Source organism: Prenolepis imparis, unplaced genomic scaffold (genome assembly GCF_030444845.1).
Source record: "Prenolepis imparis isolate NDT839.2.m4 unplaced genomic scaffold, iyPreImpa1.0 SCAF_8, whole genome shotgun sequence".
Classification (NCBI taxonomy): Eukaryota; Metazoa; Arthropoda; class Insecta; order Hymenoptera; family Formicidae; genus Prenolepis; species Prenolepis imparis.
In genome coordinates this window covers 3198338-3215516 of record NW_028141166.1, presented here as the reverse complement: position 1 = coordinate 3215516, position 17179 = coordinate 3198338, and the positions used below count along the sequence as shown (strand labels likewise).

Sequence of the window (17179 nt, the reverse complement as noted above, 5' to 3'; positions counted from 1 at the left end):
AGTAACCCTAATATTTATTGCGAAATTATTAAGGCTCCTCCACCTAACCCACATCCTCAGGAACCTGACGTAATAGTAGAAGAATATTCCAGTGACGACGACAGCAGCGAAGACGGCGACAATAAACGAAGGACAGTTATTGACCTACGCGAAGGAGATCACATATATGAAGAAGTACTCGAACTCGCAGAACCACGGGAAACAGATTTAATTCTAGTAACCGAAAACCACGACTGTTTATTAAGACAAAAAGACGATCACGTAATTTTTATTCAAATGGACGGAACTCCTTATGATAACGACGCTAAAGAATATCAACAGGCAAATTTACTACCAGTATATGAGAACCTCACGTTTGAAAGAGTAAATGTACAAACAGTTAAATCAAAAACATTAATATCCATTCCTATAAGATTAAATAATCGTTCGCGCTTAGAACAACAAACGTTAAAAAATTGTATGCGTTTCCTTTTAGATGCCGTAACCGAATTACGTTTAGCCTCCTTTAGTATCAGTAAAACTAATCGTTTCGACGATGTACCATGGCAATAATCTAGCATAAATCTAGAGACTACCTATCGAGATTATCTGACTGATTTATTTAACAGAATACATGACACACAGGAAGACGCACGCAAAAACCTCATAAACTCTAAAGAACGAAGTAAACATTATTACGATCGAATAGTTAACGAATAAGATTTTCAAGTAGGATCACGTGGATTTTTACTAAAGGAACCTGCAAAAGGAAAATTCGCCGACCAATATACCGGACCCCATGAAATTATAGAAGTTCTACCGCAGTGCAACGTCAAATTATTAGTCAAAAATAAACCCAGAATTGTTCACGTTAACAAGTTAAAAATTGCACATGTCGGACCAGGATAAAATAACATGTATCATCTTTGCAGATGTTGGCAGCGCCAACGAAACATTATTCCAGGGCCTAAAGCAGTTATCCTCTTTAACAGCTCTCCATCGTCTGTGACTACGAACTGCCCCTAAAGCCCCGGATCAACTTCAGGTGGAAACAGTTTTCCTTTTTATCAACACTGTTTTACGGATCACCTGACATCTTTTATTAATTAACTATTTATCAAATTTTCCATTTCTAATAAACCATCTTAATTTCTGCTTAAATGCAGCAACCGTACTAAATATTTTCACTTTATACGCAAAAAAAAAAAAAACTTTAACAACAATAAATACTAACGCTATACTTACTAATTGCAAAATATGCATCGGGAAGAATTTTAAATACAACCCACATCCCTTGTTAAAGCACTTTCCAGAACTATATGAAATAAAATGCCTACGAATATCTGGCTACCAAGCTGAAGAAAGTGGCAATAGACTTTGTATTAAATGCTATAACCGCACAACCCCAAAGTGTTATAAACATATAATTGGTCACGGAGTTATAGACGGAGATATGAGCCCTGCCGACTGTCGAATCTGCAGCAGCGAAATAGCCATAGAAAAACGCTCTGTTTTACAATGTGACGATTGCTTTATCACTTATATAGAATTCATGAACGCCTTTGAAACATACTATTCTAACAAAATCGCACTTCTAGTTCTGGACATTGCTACCGTGGATGTTCTTTACCTCTCGGTGTACGATAACGACATTGGCTTTGAAATTGAATTGAGAACCCCAACCTAATAACCAAATAATCTATTTACTAAAACAAAATATATTTTCTAACATTTACATACTCCTATGTAACTTATATTATAACCTTGATGAGTTATCTAGTCACAACTAAGACAATTCTATAAACGGTCTCTATCTTAACATTTATTAACCAAATAAATCACTAATCTATAACAAGATATAGAATAAATTATATCTTTATTACAACCTTATAAATACTTAAGTCCAAGGTAAATGCAATTCCGCGTAATTAACTAAAATTAGGAGATACAGTAAACTAGTTATACTACATTTCGTTAAACGTACAGTCTAAAACGTAATAATAATGATAATATGAAAATTATACGCAGCATTTAATCATTATTAGTGTTCAAATTTATAGAGATAATATATATATATATATATGTATATATATATATATATGTAGGTTACTTAAAGTATAGTATATTTTCCCAAAATGTTTTCATTCAATGTCTTCATTAAGTATTAAAATGCTTGGAGTTAAAAGTAGTAATATAGAATGTATATTTTTATATAGTTTTAACGATATATTATCATTTAATATATATATATATATATATATATATGTATATATTAAATGATAATATATCGTTAAAACTATATAAAAATATACATTCTATATTACTACTTTTAACTCCAAGCATTTTAATACTTAATGAAGACATTGAATGAAAACATTTTGGGAAAATATACTATACTTTAAGTAACCTTAAAATGACCTATCTATTTAATCCTAATACGATAAAGTGTCCTATCTATTTAATCTTAACTATATATAAAATGATAAAATGTCTCTTTATAGCTTCCTTCGATCTTACTACTATAATTATTCTGGCGAAACAATTACACTACGACAAATAGCTAGTCTTAAGCAAATATGGTTGACAAATATCTGATTTATTTAATCTTGATCGTAGATAATAAAGTGCTCGTCCTATTTAATAAAAAAAAAAATATATATATATATATATATATACGATAATTAATACGATAATAATATAATAAAGTGCATTCTTAGCTTCTTTTAATTTTATTACGAATCTCATATATATATGAATTTAAATCATAAGAATATATATTTTAATTAATGAATCTTAATCATAAACAATAAAATGCTTCTACGGTGTTTCCTCTAATCTTACGAGTATATAAAGTACTTATGAAGGCAGTATGAAATAAAGGTAACAAATTTTTCTAGAATAAATGTATCTTTAATCTTTTAGTAACTACAGATATATACTAATTATAAATAACTTTTCGGGTCTTTCTTTTAATCCTAAGAACATCTTATATGAAATAAAATAACGCAGTTTCTCGAGCATAATTTTAATAATTACGTAAAATACGTACGATAATAATTATTATAAAGGAACGATTAAAAATATATACGTTTTGCGATCGCGCGCGCGCTCTTCGGAATAACCTGAATCGATGATGCTATCAAGGCAGTTCTGAAACAATGCACAAAAATAATATAATGTCAAGCAATGAGATAAATCCAAAGCAAAACAAAGTAAAAGAAACCTTACTTACCTAATTCTTATTCCTATAGAATCCCGCTTTGCGTAAGACTTCTTCACGGTACTCCGCGTCGTCAAAATCATCTTTAGCATCGTACCCCGCGTCCTCGCACCTCCTCACCGGCGCCGCGAAATCAATCATCCTCTGCACCCTTCCCTCAGCACGTAGTCTGCTCATCTTCATTACGTTCCCCCATAAGCATACCCTCCACGGTGGTCCACAGTCCCAGTCGTCCTCTAGCAAACAAATAAAGGTTACATACATCGAACTATCAATTATATATTAACCCACCGCGTCGTAAAATTTAAAAGAACTTACTGAGCATCTCATCAGTAATCAGAAATCTCTCTCTGAACAACCTCTCCTCCTCGCTCCATTCCTCAAATAATTTATTTAGGGAGAAAATATCATCCCCTTCCTCCTCCAGGAAAGCCTCCCAGCGCCGTCTCTCTTCGACTCTCTCTCGCCGATCTTCACGATCCTTCTTCATGTATTGATACACCATGGAAATGACGCTGGGCTGAGAAAGAAAACCCTTAATTATTATATTTTCCTATCTCGATCACCCCGTTCCAAATTACTAAGCAAATATCAAATATCATTTATATCAGAGATAATAGCATTAATAATAAATCAGATTCATACACATTCATGAATAACTACTTACGTTTTCCTTATCAAACTCCATCACCAGAATTATCGGTAATCGCCTGATCACCACCCTCGTTTTCAAACACGGGACTTCAATTTCCATTATAAATTCTTCTTTTCTCACAACACTCTTGCCACTGCAAAAACTAAAATGCGACTATGCGATTCTTTTTCGTTGATCTGCACGTGGAAAACCATTTTCTTTTTCCTCCCATTCCCCCTCTACTCACATACACTTTTACCTATGACATGTTTACGACTTGACACGCCCTTTCTAACTCTTACCCAAAGACGTTAAAACACAACCTTCCCCAGCGAAAAATTACACATATGGATGCTATATCAAACCCGCGCGGCTCGACAGCCCTAATCCCAAGAATTAGCGAACTATGAAAGCGTCCTCGAAAAAAAATAATAACAAAAAAGAGAAGAGAATTTTTATTTTTATCATTAAGCATCTATGTAAGATAAAATAGTATATATTCCTCGCTACGATAAGCTTCACCCTAAACAATTAACATCTACGCATTGGTTCTAACTGATCTAATTAAAGTAATTTTAATGAAATATATATATCTTAATTATAGAACGTACATATATACCCAAGTAAAATTCTTATATCCTACTCAGTTGCAAAATAAAGTTATAAGACATATAGCATATATAAAAAACAAGGAAAAAAAAAATTTTTTTTTACATATTCATAATTTTAGAATAAAACGTGCATATAATCTATTATAATTCCATACCTTACTCGGTGACGAAAGGATACCTCATATACTATATAAGGGTGATTCACGTAACGGTCGCCACGATTTTTGGGACATTTTCGCCAGTTTAAAAAAAAGTTTATACAGTGAAAATCAATCTGCTTTATGCAAGCTTTAACATGCAATAAAAAATTTTATAAAAAAATTTTTTTTTTATAAACAAATTAATGTCACCTTGAATTTTTTAAATGGTACCATCATATTTTTTTTATATAAATTGATTCCTCACAATATTCTGGATAAAAAATTATAAGGAATGGTCAAAAAGTGAATAGTTTACGAGATATTTTATATTTTAATCTTATAAAGGTGGTTCTCGTAACGATCGCCACGATTTTTGGGGTACTTACAATAATCTGACAAAAAATGTCATTAATCAGGAATTTACCAATTTGTAACCATCAACAAATTTAACAATAATTTAATGATTGCATACAATTTTACTTTATGTAACATTTTAATTCAAAATTAACGATTTTAAAGCTTCTACAGCGTAATTCTTTGCTATCGAGGAAGTTCATAGGATGTAACCACCACATGATTCAACCAGATGAATTCGCATATCGCCTTATGAAAGGACCCGGCTATATGGCAGTTACAACCGGAGAAACCACGCACATCGTCAAATGCATACCTGTAGATGTTGTAGTAAGGAAAACAAAGGAATGTTACACGGAATTACCTGTAACCACCCGCAACACTTCCTTGTTTCTCACCCCGAAATCCCGGATAATTTCTAAATGTGGAAATCAAAGGGAATGCAGTTTTGAATTACCAACTATGTACCGTATCGAGGATACATGGGTTCACACCTGAACCTCAAATCAGACAGTTATCTCCGCAACAATTAAAACCAATGACGACATTAACCTGGGATTATTTGATGCCAGGAGCCCTCGCTGTCAGCGGAATATACTCCGAAGAAGATATAGAAAAACTGAGGGATCACATTATGTTCCCCGCAGAGAAACCCGTTCTTCTAAATACAATTGCAAGAGGAATTACGGGATACTCCATTAACTCCGACGCTGTCTCCATGTATAATTTATTGGACGAAGCCTCTCTCAATAAAATTGCCGAGAGTGCCGCCTCACGAGTATGGACCGGATTTATTTCATTCGGATCCGCAACCGCTGGAATCCTTGGCATTCTAATAATTATTCGCATCATAAAAGTCTTCGTCGATACAGCAATTCACGGTTATGCCTTACATTCCGCCTATGAATGGAGCATGCATTTGGTTGGAGCCATTTGGAGCTCTCTCACTCATCTACTACTTCATCTCGCACGAGGACCTGTCGATAAAACCGATAACAAAAAACCAGCCAAGGGACCACCGTCACCTTCTGCTCCTGAAGACTTCTCCAGGGAACCTACCGTAATCATTAATGGGTTTTCAAGACCAAATGATAATGCCTCATCCAACATCGAATCAGCAACTACTAATAATGTTTCTGATATTAATTCATATCAGAATTTAAGAGATCGTTTAAAAGATCTCGAACAAATTCCTTCGAATACATCGCAATTTGTTCTTAAATAAGGGGGGAGGTGTAACGTCCCGTCATTTTCGCGAAACCATATTTTTGCGCGCTACTGTTTTTCCTGCGCCGATACTTAAAATTTAAGGATAATTAATGATTTTCCTCTTTACATATAATTGTTTAGACTAAAATCAAGCATTTATATTATTAATTACTAACCATACCAAATCTAGGGTCTCCAGTTATCTAGTTCTAACTAGCCGCTACCAGGAACTAGCGATCCGAACAATCAAACGTCATCCGAGACCCCTGAACGTATACTTCAACTAACCAGTTGTTATTATATGAAACTAATCCTTAGCAATAAGAATATATTTTAATCATGACTAACCCACCTATATAATGAATATTCAATATCAATTAAACAATATAATAATATTATTTATGGAATCAGAAACATAATAACATGTCTAACTTTACTTAACAAATTAAGACTTATAGTAATAAGTTTTACAAGTATTTTTAATCACTGACAGAATTATTATGAGGAAGGTTCCATAAATCCTTATCTTGCGATGCATTGTAATGACAAACCTGTGAAAAGCATTCGATGAATTACTAAACGTGTTCAAACACTTAATATTTTAAGATTCCATCCGCAATTATATTTACGAAGCCTTATTTCAGTCATTAAATGATTTCGATAACGAATCCAAGATCATTAAGATTTATTGAGTAAATTATTAAATGAAGAGACTTATAAATAAGGCCCAAGTAGATATAATTAAAGAGAATATTTTATTATAGAATTAAGTCAAAATGAGAATAAGAAATTCTCGATATTACGTTATGGAATCATAATTCTATAATTTAGAAATAACTTAATCTTACTCTATTGCATTAAACTCAAGTTTTATTATAAATTATCAATCATTAAGAATTCTAATTAATAACATAAAATAAATTATATAAGAAATGATTCCATAAACGTATAAATGAATATTTGGCGAACCACAAGAAACTTTAACATGTATCTATGCGCAGACCCCTCTAAAATCAGCTCACAAATCAGCAAGTAATTAAGTGCCGATCGTAGGTGACAAGCCGCTTCCGTCCGTTATCTCCCTCGCGTTATCGGATGTTAGCGTTCAAACCGCAAAAGAATAATAAATTAGACACTTCTTGGAATCGTAGCTCCTGATCTCAAGCTCACCGCCGAACTTCGATATCCGGTCCAGATTATCTAAAACTCGTAAATTGATAGTTGACACCTAGAGCGCTCGCTCCTGCGGGTCACCGTATCGTGACCTCTTAGTACAATTTATTGTGACATATTCCAAGAAAACGTCTCTCTTAGAAATCCCCACCAAAAGGGAACTGCACGCGACACTCAGATTTTTCTCGATTTGATGGGTATATAAACCCTTAATTCTTAACTTCATCACGGCATACCATCATTAGCATCTCACCGTAACACTACGGCATATCATCATCGACATCTTACCGTAACTCTACGGAATCTCATTATCGAGATCCCACCGTAGCTCTACAACACATCATTTCTGTAGCCTTACGATACTCTGTATAAAGTCACGCGTTTGCCATCAACTGCGTTGACATATCCGATTTGTTAGTCGCGCATAGAATTATAAAGTAAAAGTTGAATAAAGAACTCTTGTGCTTTAAACTCGAGTACGTTGATTTTGCCGAAACATCCCGCGACCGAGGTCCTAGAGAAGGGAAAAAGGCGAACAAGCGTATAACGACCCACTCCCTGAAGTTCACAGTCTATCACAAGGTAAGTACTTATAATTACCCAGACTATTAAATACGCCGCTTTACGCGAATTCCAATTCTAACCTGCGCTAGACTGACAATTCTCTTTCAATCATTATTTTCTCCTAAAACCAAATAAACGAAATCCACTGTTACGCATTGCATGTAGCTAACAGTTTCCCATTGTCAGTCAATATTTACCGAATCAAAATCCAACTACCTTTCCATAATTTGTTCAAGGTATCAATATCAGAAATTAGTAATATTAACGTGTAGAAATAGTACTCTTGATAGACTCACTCGGACGTCGTCCAATCCACACTTTACCTCTAGCCGTTGGACGTACCTTTCGTAAGTCCATACGACTCTCTACCATTTTCTCAGCATCCCGTCGTTGTCGAGCACCAAGCGATAGTACCTGGTGACAAAGCTCCCCTCAACACCCTGCCTTATTTCCATCGACGACAGGCATCCTTCGTATGCCCGAAGACAACTTCTCGTTACCTTCTCTCGCCTAATAATATCGATAACAAGAGACAAGATATCGCGTAAGAATTCTTAAATAGAATTCTAGAATTAATTTCGCTCTGGACGTGGTTCAATCCTCATTTTACCTATAGTTGCAACGCATACCGTAGGCACAAGCAACTTTCTGCCATTTCCTCAACTTCCTTTCGTTGTCGAGCACCCAGCGATAGTGTCTGGTGACAAAGCTCCCATCAACACCCTACGTTATTTCCATCGTCGACGACAGGCATCCTTCGTATGCCCGAAGACATTCTCCTTAACCATCGACCTTCCTTTTGAATTTGTATTTAAGATCAAATGAATAGACGTATCGAATATTGATATCTCACTCCCTCAAGTTCACCCTTCATGTTATCTCACGATAGTTCTTATCTAACTCATTATAAACCCTTCATTCCGACCATATAACCCCTTGTAGATGAGCAACCCGAGAAACAGAAAACCACGTCGGAAAAAGAGGAATCATCGAGCCGGCTTGAAAACTCGCGAAGCCCGCGTTATATCGACTTTACGCTGGCTTAAGCGTAAAGCACTTAAAAATAAGCCGCGTGTCAAATCGTGCGAAATAGTATCATTTTCTTCCGATACATTGCGTCGCTTAAAGACTTCATCTTCTCGACCTAATACCTCAGGAAGCTTTACTACCGAACACAAGACAACACCTGTAATAAACCTACCGTCAGGCTTAGATTCATACTCCCCTGAATTAATATTATTCTCTGAATTGTATCAGAACTTACGTTATCTAAAGGAAAATTACATTGCATATAACCATCAAGAAGAATCTCAAACTAACGATTTAATCTCTCAACTAAAAGCTCAACTCCCTGAGAATTTTTTAGAAATAGATGAGTATGACAATTATATAAATTATTGATATATGTACAGTCGGCAGCAATGAGGTTGCGACATTTTTTTTTGAATGAATTTATGAACGCGCACTCAAGTTCAGGATGCGAATGACTGTCATATGGTCATGCGCGATGAGCGATCACGACGTTGTCAATTTGCGTATACAGTGTGTATCATAAATTTAAATGCCGCGCGCGGATAATTCATATAATAAACAATAAATTCAACACAAAAGTATAATGTCAGTAGAGCACATTACAAGCAATATTAAATTAACCTGTTTTGTATCTAGTAATATGTATTATAAATAGAGATAAAGTATCGCATTTATATTTTATATCATAAATATAAATGTTGTATAAAAAGAATGAAAAAAAAAGAAAAATATTATCAAAAATTAAATTAATTCGATATATAATTTTATATTTATATATTCTTCTATTACATTACATATTACATATTATTATATATTTACATCAGTTTAAACGTATATTATACTAATAATAAATTTAACAATGAAAAGTAACGTTAACGATTAATAAATTATGAAACTAAAATAATAAAAACAAATCCGTGAACAAAACAAACTTTGGCAAATCTTAAACATTTTTAATTATTATATACATTTTTAATTATTAAAAACGGGTAACGCTTCCTTCATTCTCGATTACTGCAGTTAATCTTTGGGGCATAGACGCTATTAAATTATTAAATAAATCGGGTCTTGCGCGGAGACCATCCCATTGATCGAAAACAGAATGCGCAAGTGCCTCACGCGTTCGCTGAATTCGAGGGTTCCAATTTGAACTATTATGCCCCAAAGATTTTTAATGACATTCATGTCCGGGGACTTGGCTGGCCAGTTCAACGTCCTAAGGTTGGGTTGTGCGGCCAGCCAATTCTGGACAGCTCTCGCTCGATGGACCCCTGAATTATCCCGAATGAAATTTACGTAAGGTATGCCGGGAAATGTTTCCGCAATATATGGCAGTATCACATCGGATAATATGTGGATGTATTCCTCGCTGTTCATATGCGGTGTGGTCTGAACCAGTGGTCCAGGACCATGTAAGGACATACATCCCCAAAATCCCAATGTGATGCGTCCAGATCGTTGACGGAAACGAACATTTTCCTCGGCATACCTTGTTCCTTTCATTCTCCATAATGTTACTTTTCCGTTCTCATCCGTACTAAACACTTTTTCATCCGAAAAAATCGTTATATTCCATTCGTCATTCCAGCCTAAATGCTCTAACGCGAAACCTATCCGTTGCTCCTTATGATTCGCTTGCAATATTTCTTTTTCGGCAGGGATATGGTGGAAATATCCGTTTTCTCTGAGCCTGCGCCGTATAGTGTCCCATGAACATGCCAATCCATTATCAGCTTTTATCTGTAAGATATTAGAATATTGTTTAAATATAAAAATCTTATACAATATTACAAGTTTACATATTATAAAATAGGAACGAAGTAAAGTCGACCCAACTAGCCAAAATTATATTTATTTAAAAAACACACAATTTTTCAACGTTTCGACCATATGGATGTGGTCCTTATCAAGTGTAATACTGAAACAATACAGTTTTAATTGTGTGTTTTTTAAATAAATATAATTTTGGCTAGTTGGGTCGACTTTACTTCGTTCCTATTTTAAAATTTTACTAGCGACTTTTTAAGTATCTAATTATTATTTTTTTACATATTATATTACATATTTGTATTGCCTTAGAATGCCATGATTTTTTAAAATTAAAAAATTACTCTAAATAACAACAATTTTACAATACAAATCATTAAATAAATTTAATATTTTATTTCTAAATTGAGTTGATAAAATAATAGAAAAATTATACTTTTTTTGATGACTGAAAGCCATTCATCCTAATTGAATTTACAATGATCTCCTCTTGCTCTCTTGTTGTGCATTTTTTTTTATCCAAGATATGCCCTGGATCTACATGGCCTTCCTTTTCTTTTTTTTTCACAATTCTATATACTGTCGCTCTCTATAATAAAATACATATTATTAAAGTCAAAAAATAAATTTTATGACTAACAAAAAAGTTCAACATTTTATAAACGCTTTTTTTTAATTCAATGAATGTTTTAAAAATTTATTCATTTAAAATTAATTATAAGTTAAGTCAAAAGTGTTATTAACTTTTTAATTTTATTATTTAACTTTTTTAACTACTTAACTAATTATTATTTAACCCTATCTTGATTAATAATATAATATATAATGAATATATAATGTATATCTTACGTGGACATTGCATAATCTTGATATTTCCGTCGGACTCAATCCCACATTAGCATATGCAATTATTTCACCTCTTTTTTCTTGCGAAATTGGTCTAGGCATTTTTATAATGTCAAAAATCTAACACAATTTTATATTAAAGTCTTATTGTATTTATTTATACATCGAAGCAAGTTGAAATAAACGGACAACAGAATTTCTGTGTGCAATTTGAAATAAATGAACATTCTGTTGTTCACTTATTTCAAATTGCACACAGAAATTCTGTTGTTCATTTATTTCAACTTGCTTCGATGTATAAATAAATACAATAAGACTTTATTTCGCAGGAAAAAAGAGGCGAAATAAAATTGCATATGCTAATGTGGGATTGAGTCCGACGAAAATATCAAGATTATGCAATGTCCACGTATAAGCTATACATTATATATATTCATTATATATTATATATTATTAATCAGGATAGAGTTAGATAATAATTAGTTAAGTAGTAAAAAAGTTAAATAATAAAATTAAAAAGTTAATAACTCTTTTGACTAAACTTATAGTTAATTTTAAATGAATAAATTTTTAAAACATTTATTGAATTAAAAAAAACCATATGTAAGGTAAAGAAGGCAAATTAAAAGCCGAGCGCGGTAAGAAAGGCGCAAATATCTTAATTAATGTAGATTTATTTAGAACTTGTACGTTTCGGTCCATGGATTTGGACCATCTTCAGCATCTAGTAGCATAAAAGGTTACAGTAAACAAAAAAGAAGAATCTATCTCATGGTATTCTATCTCATGGTTGAGGGACAAACACTGACACACTATCGGATGAATTAATTTTATTATGTACGTAATCGCTTTATAGTCATCGCTTTACTTATTACTGTTACGCGTATATTTATATTCCATGTCATATATCTTTTCTTCTTTTTTGTTTACTGTAACCTTTTATGTTACTAGATGCTGAAGATGGTCCAAATCCATGGACCGAAACGTACAAGTTCTAAATAAATCTACATTAATTAAGATATTTGCGCCTTTCTTACCGCGCTCGGCTCTTAATTTGCCTTCTTTACCTTACATATAGTTTTACTATTAGAGCCTTTTTTTCTATATTAAAAAAAAAAACGTTTATAAAATGTTGAACTTTTTTTTAGTCATAAAATTTATTTTTTTGCTTTAATAATATGTATTTTATTATAGAGAGCGACAGTATATAGAATTGAGAAAAAAAGAAGAGGAAGGGCGTAGATCCAGGGCCATATCTAGGATCAAAAAAATTCACAACAAAAGAGCAAGAGGAGATCATTGTAAATTCAATTAAGATGACTGGCTTTGAGTCATCAAAAAAAATAATTTTTCTATTATTTTATCAACTCAATTTAGAAATAAAATATTAAATTTATTTAATGATTTGTATTCTAAAATTGTGTTATTTAGAGTAATTTTTAATTTTAAAAAATCAAGGCATTCTAAGGCAATACAAATATGTAATATAATATGTAATAAAACTTGTAATATATAAGATTTTTATATTTAAACAATATTTTAATCTTTTATTTTAATATTTTATCTTACAGATAAAAGCTGATGATGGATTGGCATGTTCATGGGACACTATACGGCGCAGGCTCGGGGAAAATGGATATTTTCACCATATCCTTGCCGAAAAAGAAATATTACAAGCGTATATTAATAGCGTCTATGCCCCAAAAATTAACTGCAGTAATCGAGAATAAGGGAAGCGTTACCCGTTTTTAATAATTAAAAATGTATATAATAATTAAAAATGTTTAAGATTTGCCAAAGTTTGTTGTTCACGGAATTGTTTTTATTATTTTAATTTCATAATTTATTAATCGTTAACGTTAATTTTCATTGTTAAATTTATTATTAGTATAATATACGTTTAAACTGATGTAAATATATAATAATATGTAATATGTAATGTAATAGAAGAATATATAAATATAAAATTATATATCGAATTAATTTAATTTTTGATAATATTTTTCTTTTTTTTTTCATTCTTTTTATACTACTTTTATATTTATGATATAATATAAAAACGATACTTTATCTCTATTGATAATACATATTGCTAGATACAAAACAGGTTAATTTAATATTTCTTGTAATGTGCTCTACTGACATTATATTTTTGTGTTGAATTAAATGTTTATTATATGAATTATCCGCGCGCGGCATTTAAATTTATGTTACACACTGTATACGCAATTGACAACGTCGTGATCGCTCATCGCGCATGACCATATGACAGTCATTCGCATCCTGAACTTGAGTGCGCGTTCATAAATTCATTAAAAAAAAAGTGTCGCAACCTCATTGCTGCCGACTGTACACTTAATTATACGTGCATTTAATATATTATTCTCATCATTGCCTCAACAATTAATTCAAATGCTACCTAGATCTACTGAATTAGACGTCCAAGGATTAACAAACGACGACGCAAATTCAATTATAAATATAATTATCGGGTTACTAACTGACGTTTTAGAAGGAACTATTGATATCGATCAGCTCATAGTCTGCTTAGATAATCTTCATATCCTTGGTGCTCAAATAAGCGTCGAATTCACAGACGATTAAATAAATATCAAATTCATTTTATTAATTACCCCCTGAATTATTATTATCCAAATGAATAAACAACTTCAAGGCTTAATTTGCAATACGATTTACCAATTAATAGTCAATCTGATCTATGAATATTTGAATGGTAAAATAATTTTCGATCAAGTTATAACTATTTTAAACGACATCGAGATATCGCTAAGAGATTCGATACTCCCAACTAGTAACTAATACCCCCACTCCTGTGACCTACAACATTCCCTAGATCCGTAATTTTGGCCCTAGCTCTCGGCGTCCCAGGGATATAGCCGGTACGGGGTAGGCAAACGCTTACCCCCGAATCCCGCGAGGAAAGGGACGACCCCACCTGGGTGCCCCGGCGAGGAAGGGCCGAGGGTTCGCGGGGGAGGGGTGGTGCCCGAGGTGGAGAGGGCAGCGGCGGGGGCGACCCGCCGAGGCGGGGACGCGGAGGCGAACCCCCTCGTTGCCGAACAAGCAGACGCCCCCCTGATGGGGTGAACTAAGCGGAATGGATGCTGGGCGAGGGGCGCTGTGCCCCCCTCGCCCAGCAAAGTTAGAAAGGGAGGGCCGCTAGGGCGGAGCAAGTCGGCGAGGGGCGCGATGCCCCTCTCGCCGGGTATGAAAGAGGGAAGGCCTGTAAAGGCGGAGTGATTGTACTGGGAGGAGGGCGAGGGCGGGTGTCGCCCGGCTGGTGGCTGCACGGCATGAGCCCTGCGGCCGGGAGTTGGGCGGCGCCCGTCCCCGCCCAGGCCGAGTTACTTCCCCAGGGGAGGGCCTCGGTGACGCCCCCGGGCCGATGGTCGAATTTCTTAAAGGAAGGGACCCGAGCCCTGTGGCACGGGGGGATCACAGGGGCTCAGACAACTGAGCCCCATTGCACGTGATCCCCCCGGGAAGGGACGCGGCAGGGGCGGCCCTCTCACCGGTGCCCTAGAGCGCCGGTGGGAGGGCACCACTGCCTGCGGGGGGCTCCCCCCCTTCGGGGGGGGAGAGTTCGCAGGAGTAGGGCTCCCGGAGCGTTGGCCGAATCTCCCGTCCCTTTTGGGAGGGAAAGGGGGCCTCGTTCCGGGAGCGGGGAGTGGCGGCTCGAGCGGGAACACTCGAGCCGTGATCCCGCCCCCCAAACTTTCTGGGAGGGCGCGGCGTTGGGGCGGTGCCCTCCTGCGCCGCAACCGGGATGGAACCGCACGATGCGCGGGGGAGAGTATCTTCCTTTCGGGGAAGATGCTCTCCTGGGATAGGTAGGGCCAGGGGGTGGCAAGAAGTAATGCTTCGGCAGTTCCTTGCCACCCCCATAAGCGCCAGCGAAGGCACCCGCTGTGGTTTTAGTGAGGTAGGTCTTGGGCCCCCTGGCCGATCCATTAGTGGATCGGCCAAGGGGAACAAGGAGTCCCACATAACCCTCGTCCCCTACCCGAAGGGCGAGCGGTACCATGATGGTTTCCACAGCGCAAAAAAAAAAAAAAAAAAGGGGGTATAGCCGGTGTAAACAGGCTGCATCACAAAAATAGAGAGCACCCGTTTTCTCACTAGCCTAGGCATAGAGAGAGAAGGAAGATCACTCATACGTGACAATAGAAAGGCGATTTCATTACTACAACGATCTCTATAAATATTCATGAATTGTATGTAGCCCGTAAAACATATATCGCATTGCAAAATTGAACGTGTCTCCATGGATATCGCGTTTTTACAAATGCGGCAGTTAACAGGGTTCATATCTCCGTAGATAATCCCGTGGCCAATTATGAATAACCTTCATGGTTTGTTTGGTCGTAGTAATCTATACAAATTTTATCGCTATCCCCTATGGCTTGATAACCTGCTACGCGCACACATCTTATCTGATACAAGTCTGGAAAATATCTTAGTAAGAGGGGTGGTTTGTATTTAAAATTTCTCCTTAGACACATTATATGTATATAGTAATGATTTTATAAAATCCGTGTATTTAATGTATAATTAATGTTCCTTCCCCTTTTATTGATTATATATGCGCATATGAGGCGAAAATAGTTGTTACGATTACTGTATTAAACAAGTAAGGGTCCTAAAGTTAAAATAGCGTTAAGGCAAATATGACAGAGGTCATTGGTTATGATAATTGAACGAAAAGCAAAAATTATAAAAGATATAAGGTAGTCAACAACTCTGCATGTCGATAAAAGAGAGGACTGTTGTCCACCTTTAGATTGTTCCAGGGTCTCGGAGCAGTTGGTAATCACAGGCGATGGTATGCTGTAAAAGAAGGTAACTGCATTAAATCCTGGAATAATGTTTCGTCGGCGATACCAACATCTGCAACCATAGGTAATACATATTAATTTCATCCTGGCTCAACATGGGCGATTTTTAACTTATTCACATGAACAATTCCAAGTTTATTTAACTAGAATTTTGACATTATTCTGAGGTAAAATCTTTATAACTTCATGGGGGCCTGTATATTGATCGGCAAATTTTGCTCTTGCTGGTTCTTTTAATAAAAATACTTGTGATCCTACTTAAAAATTCATTAAGTCTCCGGTCATAATAACGTTTGCTTCGCTCTTTAAAGGTTATAAGATTTTTACGAGCGTCTTCTTGTGTGTCGCGGATTTTATTAAATAAATCAGTTAAGTAATCTCGATAAGTAATTTCTAAATTACCTTCTGCAGGTGGATGGGTGGAAGGTAATCGGGCTATTCGACCGAAAACTAACTCAATGGGAGAATATTGTGTATCTTCGTGAACACCAGTATTATATGAGAACATTGCCATATTAATATAATTATCCCAGTCTCTTTCCCTTTGGATTCGAGTTTTAAGATATTCAATTAACACGTGGTGTGATCTTTCGATAGGACCGTTAGACTGTGGGCGATAGGCAGTAGTTTTAAAATGTTCTATATTAAACATTTTTGCTAAATTTCGTATTAGACCGAATAGAAAATTAATTTCTTGATCTGTGAGAATGGCTTTAGAAACGCCATATATGGAAATAAAATTTTTAGTGAGTGCGTCTGCAATAGATAAAGAATTTGCTTCTCTTAAGGGAACT

The 17179-nt window shown here is 35.2% G+C and overlaps 1 long non-coding RNA gene across 1 annotated transcript; it reads left to right on the top strand.

Moving 5' to 3' along the window:
• Positions 1–12305: 12305 nt before the first annotated feature.
• Positions 12306–12546, top strand: LOC145939638 (uncharacterized). Its single transcript, XR_014425857.1, has 2 exons — positions 12306–12366; positions 12481–12546. It is a non-coding gene; the product is annotated as an uncharacterized LOC145939638 (long non-coding RNA).
• The last annotated feature ends 4633 nt before the right edge of the window (positions 12547–17179 follow it).